We start from the raw sequence: 10,633 nt of genomic DNA on the forward strand, positions 1-10,633 counted from the left end.
GTCCATCCGAGAGTGAATACCCTTGACATGATTGTCCATTTCCTTTTTCAGAGAAGTAAAGGAAGTATCAGCAACTTTCTCCTGTAGAGTCACCAGCTCTCCACTTCTGAATCTGACATTCTCAGCATTTACCCTTTCAAGTTCAGCTCTCAGAGCAGCCATTTGTTCCTGTAACAGATCTGTGTTGGTGTGTGCATTCACCTCACGAACACTCAAAGATTTTTCACTATCCTCTCGTGCATGTGTTTCGCTCGGTGTTTGCCTGATTTCACTCGTGTTTGTCACACCGTCACCAGTACCTGTATAAACAATTATAGTTCCCTGAGATGGAACTGTAGGATGTGAAGGAACAAATTGTCCTTCCGATGCCTGTGAAGGCAGATGTACTTGCAGGTTGCCAAGTAGATCCTGATCCAAAAAGAAAGAGTGATTTGAATAGTTTTCATATGACATGTTTTGAAAATATGTGCTCTCTCTAAGTGAAGAATCATAAGACAAAGGTTCAGTGTTTACTAGCATGAGTGCTAGTTGTGTGCTTGACTCTTTACAGGATACCGCGGTCGGACGGCCAATTTCAATAAACGCATTCTGTGGAGAGAATGAATCTAGAGACTGTATATTTACCATTTCAGTGTCCAAATCCTTTTAGGAGGAAATGGATGCAGCTGCAGTTGTCTCCGGTTCTGCCACCCTTTGCTTCTTGTGAGACAGAGCTGCGGGTTCTCTCAAAATTGCACTCCCACTCCGTTTCCGGGCTACCTTTCTAACAACTGGTGTCGTAGTAGTGTTGGTTGATGTGTTTGATGAAGAATCAGTTGTTGAAATGGAAACATCAGCTTGGTTATGAACTTGGGTGTTTTCAGGTTCATTGCTGGGAGTCTGGAAATCAAATCCAATGTCACAATCAAAATATGCAATATCAATATTAAAAGTATCAGTTAGATTAGAAAGTACCTGAGCTACCTGTAAGTCAGTCCTGAAGTCCTGTAGCTCTGGATTGATATCAGAATCAGATGGCAGGGGTTGAGAGGTAGATTGTGTTTGGGGAATTTGATGTGTATGGGTAGGTGAAGGTATAGGTTCAGATTGTGAGGGGAAGATGGATGATTGTTGTTCAGGGAAGAAGTTGTAGTGTGGAGGGGATTGGTTTTGAGATTGGTGAGTAGAGTTGTATGGTGATTGGTGAGGTGATTGGTATGGTGAGTTGTATGGAGGGTTGTAGGGAGAGTGGTGTGAGGATTGGCTGGAGGATTGGTAGTCTTGGAGGAGTTGTAGTGGTTGGAGGTTTTGTTGAGGTGGTTGTTGTTGTTGTTCTTGCATGTCTAGTTGAGCCTGTTGCTGTTGTTGATATTGTTGCTGTTGTAGAGGTTCAGGGACTTGAACAGGCTGAAATGGAGCACTAAACTGTTCCAGCATAAAAGGAGTCACCACCAAAGGTACATTCTCATGCTTCTTCTTGTTGACCAGCCTGGTCTGAATCTTAGCACAAGTCCTCTGAATAGGAACCACAGGAGAATCGACGTACATGTTCTTATCAGCCTCATTCATCTTATCATTTAAAAATAACATCAGAAACCTCGGATAATCTCCCTCAGTAATATCTTCCCACAGTTGATTCGACGATTATATGCTATGCTGAATCCAAAGATTTGTAGCAGCGAAGATATATTTCCAAAATTCTTTCTATTAATGGGAGCAAACACCTTCGCCAGGGTGTCGAAGAAAACATCCCATTCAGCCTTCAGATTTCCCTTAGCCATTTTAGGGATAAAGGTCTGTGCTTGATAGTTAATATCCTGAAAGAATTGTCAGATTTCAGCATCTGTAGGGTCTTCTGCAAAATTTTCCCTTGGAAATCCCAGGATTCTGTTCACATCATCAATAGTGATGACAATCCTCTTTCCGTTAGGTAGATCTCCTATCAGCTTGAAGTTATCCAGAGTCGTTGAATTGACAGCATTTGAATAGAAGTCAAACAGAGGTTGCACTTGAATAGGAATATCAGTTGTAAGTGCAGTACTGGCTAGACATTGCCTTGAAAGAAATTTGACCCATGTCTTGAATCTATCCGAGCAGTCATCAGGGTTCAAGCTTGCATAATAGTTAGACTCAGCGATCACAAATTCTCCGGCCATTTTTAATAATTAAAAATTGAATTAAGCGAGAATTTTTCAAATAAAATGTTAATTCTCAAATGTCTCGCAAATTTCAACTAATAATTAAAACTTGATTAATTAATTAATAATTCGATATATTAGAATATTATCGAATTAAAAGTTAATTAATTTAAATGGCACTAATCAAATTAAACTCAACTTAGCACGGAGTCCAAACACGGCCTTAAGTCCCAAATAATTCAGTTTTGCCAAACACGTCCTTAAGTCCAAACACCTCAAATTTAAATGATCACAAGCCAAACAAGCCCTTAAATCACTCAAAAAACCCTAACCCCAAATTTGATCAATTCAAATCGAAGATAACTTAGACAAAACAGAGAAAACGATCCACAAACAACCACAGCAATCGATTGCGAGAAACTTCGAGCAAACTCAGTCGAAAAGTTCGAAAATCCGACGAAAATCCGGCAGAGTTTTGGCTTAAATTCAACGATTTAATCGAAACCAGCAAGCGTATAGCTTGAATAAACAGAACCCAGCAAGTTTTTATCGATCAAACTTGAAAAACGATGCCCGAAAAACGTGTGTATCGGTGAGTAGTAGGAGAGGATGAAGTGCGTTGTTAAGACAAACGATTGTCTTGTCTAACTTATATATACACATGACAATAACTCGGGGCGACAATTGAACTCGGGTAAGACAATATTGGATTGTCTTACCGAGTGTAGCGGGGGGTTTGTGAGGAGATGTGTAAGACAATCTATTTGTCCTACTGACTGACTCTGGCAAGACAAAAGCAAAAATGTCTTACCGAGTCAGCCAGACGCCTAAGACAATTAAATTGTCATACCGATCCGTGAAAACACAAAAGTTATCAAGACAAACAAATTGTCTTGCCGAAAATAAGTAAAACTAATATATAACAATATGATATTTGATGATTTTAAATGGATAAAACATTTTGCAAATAAAATCAAAAATCTATAATAAAAGCAATATTATATATTACACAAATATTTTGTAAATTTCAATTTTAATTAAATATAAATACTTATGAATTTAACTTTAATTCAATAAAATGAATTAACTTAAACTCAAATATTTATGCTTAATTAATTTTGAAAAATACAAAATAATTACAAATAATTATCTAAATTCCTAAAGAATAGTAAAGGGGAGTACAGGAGCACTTAGAAAATTACAGACTAATATACAAGCATGCATAATTACTCAGAATATTATCAGATAATATACAAAATATCATATAACATCTACTAATACAGATATAATTACACAGAAAATTCACAAAAATATATAAAAACATATGCTGCATATGAAAAATATATACAAGAGAACTATGTCATATTTAACATCCCTAACTCACAAACTAGCTTAGAGAAAGTTGATTCATCCTGTGGTTTAGTGAATATGTCAGCAATTTGCTCAGTCGTGGGTACCAAATGTAACACCACTGTACCATTCATGACATGTTCTCGAATGAAATGATACCTGATATCAATGTGCTTGGTTCTTGAATGTTGAACCGGATTGTTGGAAATGGCTATGGCACTTGTATTATCACAAAATATAGGAATTTTGTTTACTACAACACCATAATCATTTAGTTGATTCTTGATCCACAAGATCTGAGCACAGCAGCTTCCAGCAGCTATATACTCAGCTTCAGCAGTAGAAGTAGACACAGAGTGCTGCTTCTTGCTATACCAGGAAACCAACCGACGTCCTAGAAATTGACAGCTTCCAGACGTACTCTTCCTATCAATCCTACATCCTGCATAATCTGAATATGTATAGCCGGTTAAGTCAAAACCAGTATTCTTAAGGTACCAAATACCTAAGCCAGGTGTACCCTTAAGATATCTAAAGATTCTTTTGACGGCTATAAGATGTGATTCTTTAGGATCAGCTTGGAACCTAGCACACAAACATGTTGCAAACATGATATCTGGTCTACTTGCAGTGAGATAAAGTAAAGAGCCAATCATACCTCGATAGCTTGTGATATCAACTTTCTTACCAGATTTATACTGGTCAAGCTTTGTGGCAGTGGCCATGGGTGTCTTTGCCGGTGAAGAGTCTTCTAGATTGTACTTTCGAAGAAGATCTCTAACATACTTGGATTGGCAAATGAATATACCATCTTTCTTTTGGCTTACTTGAAGATCAAGGAAGTAGGACAGCTCATCCATCATACTCATCTCATAGTTACTCTGCATTAACTTAGCAAATCTCTTGCACAAGTTATCGTTATTAGAACCATATATAATATCATCTACATATATTTGTACAAATATCATATCCTTATCATGCAATTTGTAAAAGAGAGTTTTGTCTATGACATCTCTAGTAAAATTGTTTTCAATTAAAAACTCAGAGAGAGTGTCATACCATGTCCTTGGTGACTGCTTGAGTCCATAGACAGCTTTGAATAATAGGAAGTATACAAAATCAGCAAACTCTGGATTTTCAAAGCCAGGGGGCTGTTCCAGATATACTTCTTCTTCCAGCTTTCCATTCAGAAATGCACTTTTCACATCCATTTGATAAACCTTGAAGTTGGAGTGTGCAGCAAATGCAAGAAATATTCTGATGGCTTCAAGACGAGCAATTGGAGCATAGGTTTCATCGTAATCAATTCCTTCTTCTTGTGAATAACCTTTTGCGACCAGTCTGGCTTTGTTTCTCACAACAATGCCATCACCATCTAACTTGTTACGGAAGACCCATCTAGCTCCAATTATAGATTTTCTTTTTGGCCTTGGAACCAGGGCCCAGACTTCTTGTCTCTCAAATTGATTGAGTTCTTCTTGCATGGCAAGAACCCAATCAGGATCAGCAAGTGCTTCATCTATTTTCTTTGGTTCTAGTTGAGATAGAAAACCAGAAAATAGGCATTCATTTGTCGTAGCACTTCTAGTCTTGACACCAGCATCAGGATCACCAATAATTAAATCAAAGGGATGATCTCTGCTCCAAATCCTTTCCTTTGGAAGATGTGTCCTTGATGATTCAGCAGTATTATCATTAAGCTGAATTGTGTGACTAGTTGATCCATCAGCTCCCCCTGAGTTGTTGCCAGGTTGACTTGATGATCCACCACTAGTATTAGTGGAATCTCCAGTGTTTCCACCATTTCCTCCACCATTGCCTGGATCATCACCATCATTGTTGTCATCTCCTGTTGCAACCTCAGGTGGCATATCATCATCTGAATCAGAATCTGGATAGTTGTCAAACTTCAGAGACTCAGATGGATCAGCAGATTGTAGACTTGGAAGTTTAGTGTCATCAAATGTAACATTGACACTAACTTTCACTAACAGTGTGTCAATTACAAAAACTCTATAAGCTATATTGGTATAACCAACAAAGATTGCTTCATATGCCTTTGGTTCAAACTTACTCAAATTCTCTTCACCATCTTTAAGAACATAGCACTTGGCTCCAAAGACATAAAGATGTTTGACATATGGTTTCTTGTTGTTATACAGCTGAAAAGGAGTTTTCATGTGATCCTTATTGATCAAAGTTTTATTCTGGGTGTAACAAGCAGTGCTCACAGCTTCAGCCTAAAAGTACAGAGGAAGCTTTGCTTCAGCAATCATTGTTCTAGCAGCTTCAATCAGTGTACGATTCTTTCTTTCGACGACTCCATTCTGTTGTGGAGTCCTTGGTGCTGAGTACTGTCTGTTGATTCCCTTTTCAGAGTAAAAGTTGATTAAGGTTTGATTCTTGAACTCAGTTAAATTATCTGACCTTATTGCTTTTACAGGAACAACCTTTTCCAATTCAACTTTCTTGATATGATCAATTACTGTCAGGGGAGTTTCATCCTTGGAAGCGAGGAAGTAAACCCAAGTAAATTTCGAGAAATCCATGTGCAAAAGGTGCAATGGTTCAGTGACACTATTGATGGTCTTGCTTTTGTGAGATGCTCTCTTCGCTTTTCCTTTCTGACAAGCTTAACAGAGATCATCAGATGTAAATTCCAGGGAAGGCAAACCTCTCACCAAATCTCTCTTGACCAGAGAGTTTATAGTTTTGAAGTTGAGGTGTGAGAGTTTCTTATGCCATAGCTGACTATCTTCAGAAGATGCTTTTGCATAGAAACAGTGATATTCATTTCCTGGTCCAGTAGATAAATCAGCTACAAATATGTTGCATTTCCTGATGCCACATAGTGAAGGACGTTTATCCTTAGTATGTTTGATTATACATATTTCCTTTTCAAAGTGAACATAATAACCCTTGTCACAAAACTGGCTGACACTAAGGAGATTATGTTGTAGTCCTTCAACTAGTGCAATTTCTTCTATGATGATCCTTCCAACTTTGTACTTGCCATATCCAACAGTACGACCCTTGCTATTATCAGCAAAAGTAACTGTAGGTCAGTTGCCTCTCTCACTTCTGTCAGCAGGGATCTATTGCCAGTCATGTGCCTTGACGCTCCATTGTCAAGCACCCAAACAACTCGAACAACTCCATTGGCACCCTGCAAAAGACAACTTGATTAAACATTCTTTGGGACCCATACTTGATTGGGTCCAGCAAACTTAAAGAACTGATTTCTATCAGGTGTAACAATAGAGCCTCTTGGACTGATACTTGGTTCAAACTTGACTGAACTTACTTCCTTAACAACAGCCTTATAAACCTTAGTTTTAGGCTTTGGAACATAAGTCTCCTTCCTGACACGAGGAGGACTAGCAGTCTTTGTCCTAGCATACTTTTTGTTGGTGTGTTGTCTTGGTGACGTGTTTTCATTTTTAGCATGCAAATTATTAAAATAAGCAGACATAGTATTGAAAGCACAAAGCATACAATTATCAACACCACAAAGTTTATGGCATGCATCAAATATAGGAGCAACAGGAATATCTATCACAATAGTAGGAACATCAACAGATTCTACTCTAACATTATTAACAGTTCTAAAGTTCTCAGTAGAATGGCATCTATTGTCTCTGTTCTTACTATTCACAAAGTTATTAGGCTTTTTGAACTTATTTCTTTCTGAGTTGACACCTAAACCAGCTTTAGACAACCTAACATTGCCTTTCACTTTGATTGGTTTCAGGTTTGTCAGAATCTCATCTCTCTTGTCATTACTCTCTTTCATTTTAAGGTCTTCCTGTTTGAGTTCATATTTAATGACAACAGGAGTTTCTAAAAGAGGTTCAGCTTCTGAGGATTTAAACAAATGGTGAGGGGAATCTTTCAAAGCAAAAGGAATTCCTCTCTCCTCAGCACTTTTCTTAAAGGGACTAATGTTACTAGCCTTACCTACAGATTTGTTATAGTCAAAGACTATTACAACAGTTCTCTTGATCTCTTGTTTATCATTAAGCTCTTTGACTATAGTGGAGGCATCCTTAAAGGCTTTACACTTCACTTTCTCTTCGTCTAGCTGAAGTCTTAAAGCAATCTCACCTTTCTCTAGATTTCTGACTTTAGCACTTTGTAATCCTAAATCCATAGTCAGTTGTTCAATTTTAGGTTTTAATACTTTCATCTCATTCATTTTATAAGCATGAATATCTAAGACTAAAGTATCAATTCTAAGATTGGCAGCTTTCAACTTCTTAATAGCATCATCTCTTTCAAGTCCTAATTGCATAAAAATTTTAGGGCATGTAGGATCTACCTGAAAGCTTCCAGCAGGAGGAGGTGAAGATGATCCAGTATTAGCCATGAAAGCAACATTCCTTAGCTGTTCCTCTTCATCACTATCTGTATCATCCCAGCTTTTCCCTTCTGCCAGATATGATTTGCTTTTGAAGCTTTGACCTCCAGAAGTACCCTGATGCTTTCTCACTAATGCATCATACTTCTGCTTCAGCTCGTCGTACGAATACTTTCTCTTTCCTTGAACCTTGGGCTGCTTGCACTCAGTTGCAAAGTGTCCCGGTTCACAACAGTTGAAACATTTAAACTTACTTCTGTCCACCATCCCAGTCTTGTATCCTTCTTTGCTTGTAGAAGATGAGTAACCTCCTTTTTGAAACCTGTTAACAGTAGGTTTGTACTTGTAGGAGGAGTTCTTCTTGAATCTCATGTTTCCAAATTTCTTGGCAAACAGTGATAGAGATTGATCTTTTAACTGTTCTAGTTCTTCCATTTTGTAGAACTCATCATCACCACTGGAAGAAGCAGCCTGACCCATCTCAGGTGCAACAAATTCCTGAATGGCCTTAGAAGGAACAACAACATCCTTCTTTTCTTCCGGTGTAGGTGATTCAACAACTAGAGCTCTTGAATGGTTCAGTGTTTTACCCCAGCCATATCTCTGCTTACTTTTAACTTGCTCCAGTTCATAAGTTTTCAAAACTCCATAGAGTTTCTCCAGAGAAATCTCATTCAGATCTCTACTTTCCCTGATAGTAGTGATTCTGTGTTCCAGATGTTCAGGAAGGGTTAAGAGAAACTTCATGTTGACCTCTTTCTTGTCATAGTATTTTCCATTCAGATTTAAATTGTTTATCAAATTATTGAGTCTGATAAACACCTCTGAAATCCCTTCCCCGGGACTGGAACCAAACTGTTCATACTGAGCCATCAGTATCTCTTTCTTGTTCTCTCTTACTTCTTTTGAGCCTTCGTTGATAATCTCTAACGTATCCCAGATTTGCATCGCGTTCGTACAATTAACAACAGCATTGTACATGACAGGATCTAAGGATTCAATTAAGATCAGTTGAAGAGTATCATCTAAGTTCATCTGTTCATTCTCTTCATCTGTATACTCAGAAAGTTCTTTTGGAAATGTCTGATGAGGTATTAACACACCATCCTCTTCGTGTGCTAATATGACATTCATCGGAGTAGAAACACCCTTGTTCAGAATCCCGATGTATTTTCTGTTCGCAGTGCGGAGGAATAGTAACATGTGCCTCTTCCATAGGCCAAAGTGTTCTTTGCTGAACGGTGGGATTTTAATGCTACTAATCTTTTGTGTACTCATTTTTAAGGATTTGAAGTGAATAGTGTTTGGATCAGATTTGGATTACTGAAAGAAAAATATTTTAAATCAGAATTAATTTTTGGAATAAAATTAATTCGAATAAAAAATATTTGAAACGTTACAGAGTGTGTATAGGATCTAATACGGTGTATTCGTATTAACCGCTCTGATACCAATTGTTAGGTCCAGATACGATTGTAGAAGGGGGGTTGAATACAATCGATACTAAATAATCGCGGAAGTGAATCTGATTGGTGTGACGGACCCTACATAAATAACTGACTAAAGCATGCATAATACGAAAGATAATTAAACTACGAAATTATAAAATATTAATCTACAAGTCTAAATCCACACTCCCGGAATCACCAGGAATGAGTATGAACAACATCTAAATATTACAAACCCAAATTAAGACCAAGTCATTACTACAAGTTTTAAATCCCAAAAGTTCAAAAGATAATAACTAGGGAACTACGAGTTCCCAACCTGCTCCATCATATGGCGATATGCAATCCCATTTCCTGAGGTGGATTTACGGGCGGTTTGCTTGAATCGTGCCATTCTCGAGTTTCACTGAAGGGTTATAACAACAACAATATATATGAGCACAAAGCTCAGCAAGTGAAAGCAGTATATAACAGTTCACAATATGCAATATAATCAAGTGCATAAACAACAGTAGAAATCACAAGGTATAATCACAAGTAAAGGTGCAATGTGGGATATCAATTTATTGGAATTGGAAACACACAGCGCTACGAGCATTGAGGGGTGATCAGCCCACACCAAGCTCCGAACCACATAAAGTGATTCAACCAGGGAGGATCCTCGGCACACATTGGCCATAAACAGGCATCAGGCTCCCCGCTACTGATGCTGCAATAATAGACTGGCGCCTTAGTCTTAATAAATTATTATCCAATTCCTTTTAAGGTCATTTCAGTTCAATTTATTTTGAAAAAGGAAGGGGTCTTGATCAAAGACAAGTCATAAGCAAGGGTGTTTTTCAAAGTACAAGTGATCTTTCTAAAGTAAGGGATGTTATTAAGATCAGGGTTCCAAATGAGATAATTCAGTTTAATGTGGGGTATCAAATTCTCATTATTCATCAAGGGACTATTAGAGTGTATTCATGTGGTTGTAAGGTGATATTGTATGAAAAAGGTAATTCAGGTATTGAGGGTATTATTGGAATCCAAAGTTATGATCATGAGGGGTGATGAGGTAATTCAGTTCTAAGTAAACAGTAATTGAACATTCACAGGGTATACAATTATCAAGCAAGTATAAAGGAAAAGTTTCACTTGCCTGGATAAAGCTTACTGAACTCTTGTATAGATGCTTCTAGGGGTTCCTTGCCTGGCCTCCTACTTGCACCTATAATTAATAGTATCCTCGTCACTATAATGCTAACTACCTTTATGTGTATAAATACATATGCACATATATAAATAAATATATACATATATATATAAAATATACACTTAAACTTTATCAAAACAAGTAACATAATCATCAAGTAATGCAC

This window comes from Daucus carota, chromosome 2 (assembly GCF_001625215.2).
Source record: "Daucus carota subsp. sativus chromosome 2, DH1 v3.0, whole genome shotgun sequence".
Lineage (NCBI taxonomy): Eukaryota > Viridiplantae > Streptophyta > Magnoliopsida > Apiales > Apiaceae > Daucus > Daucus carota.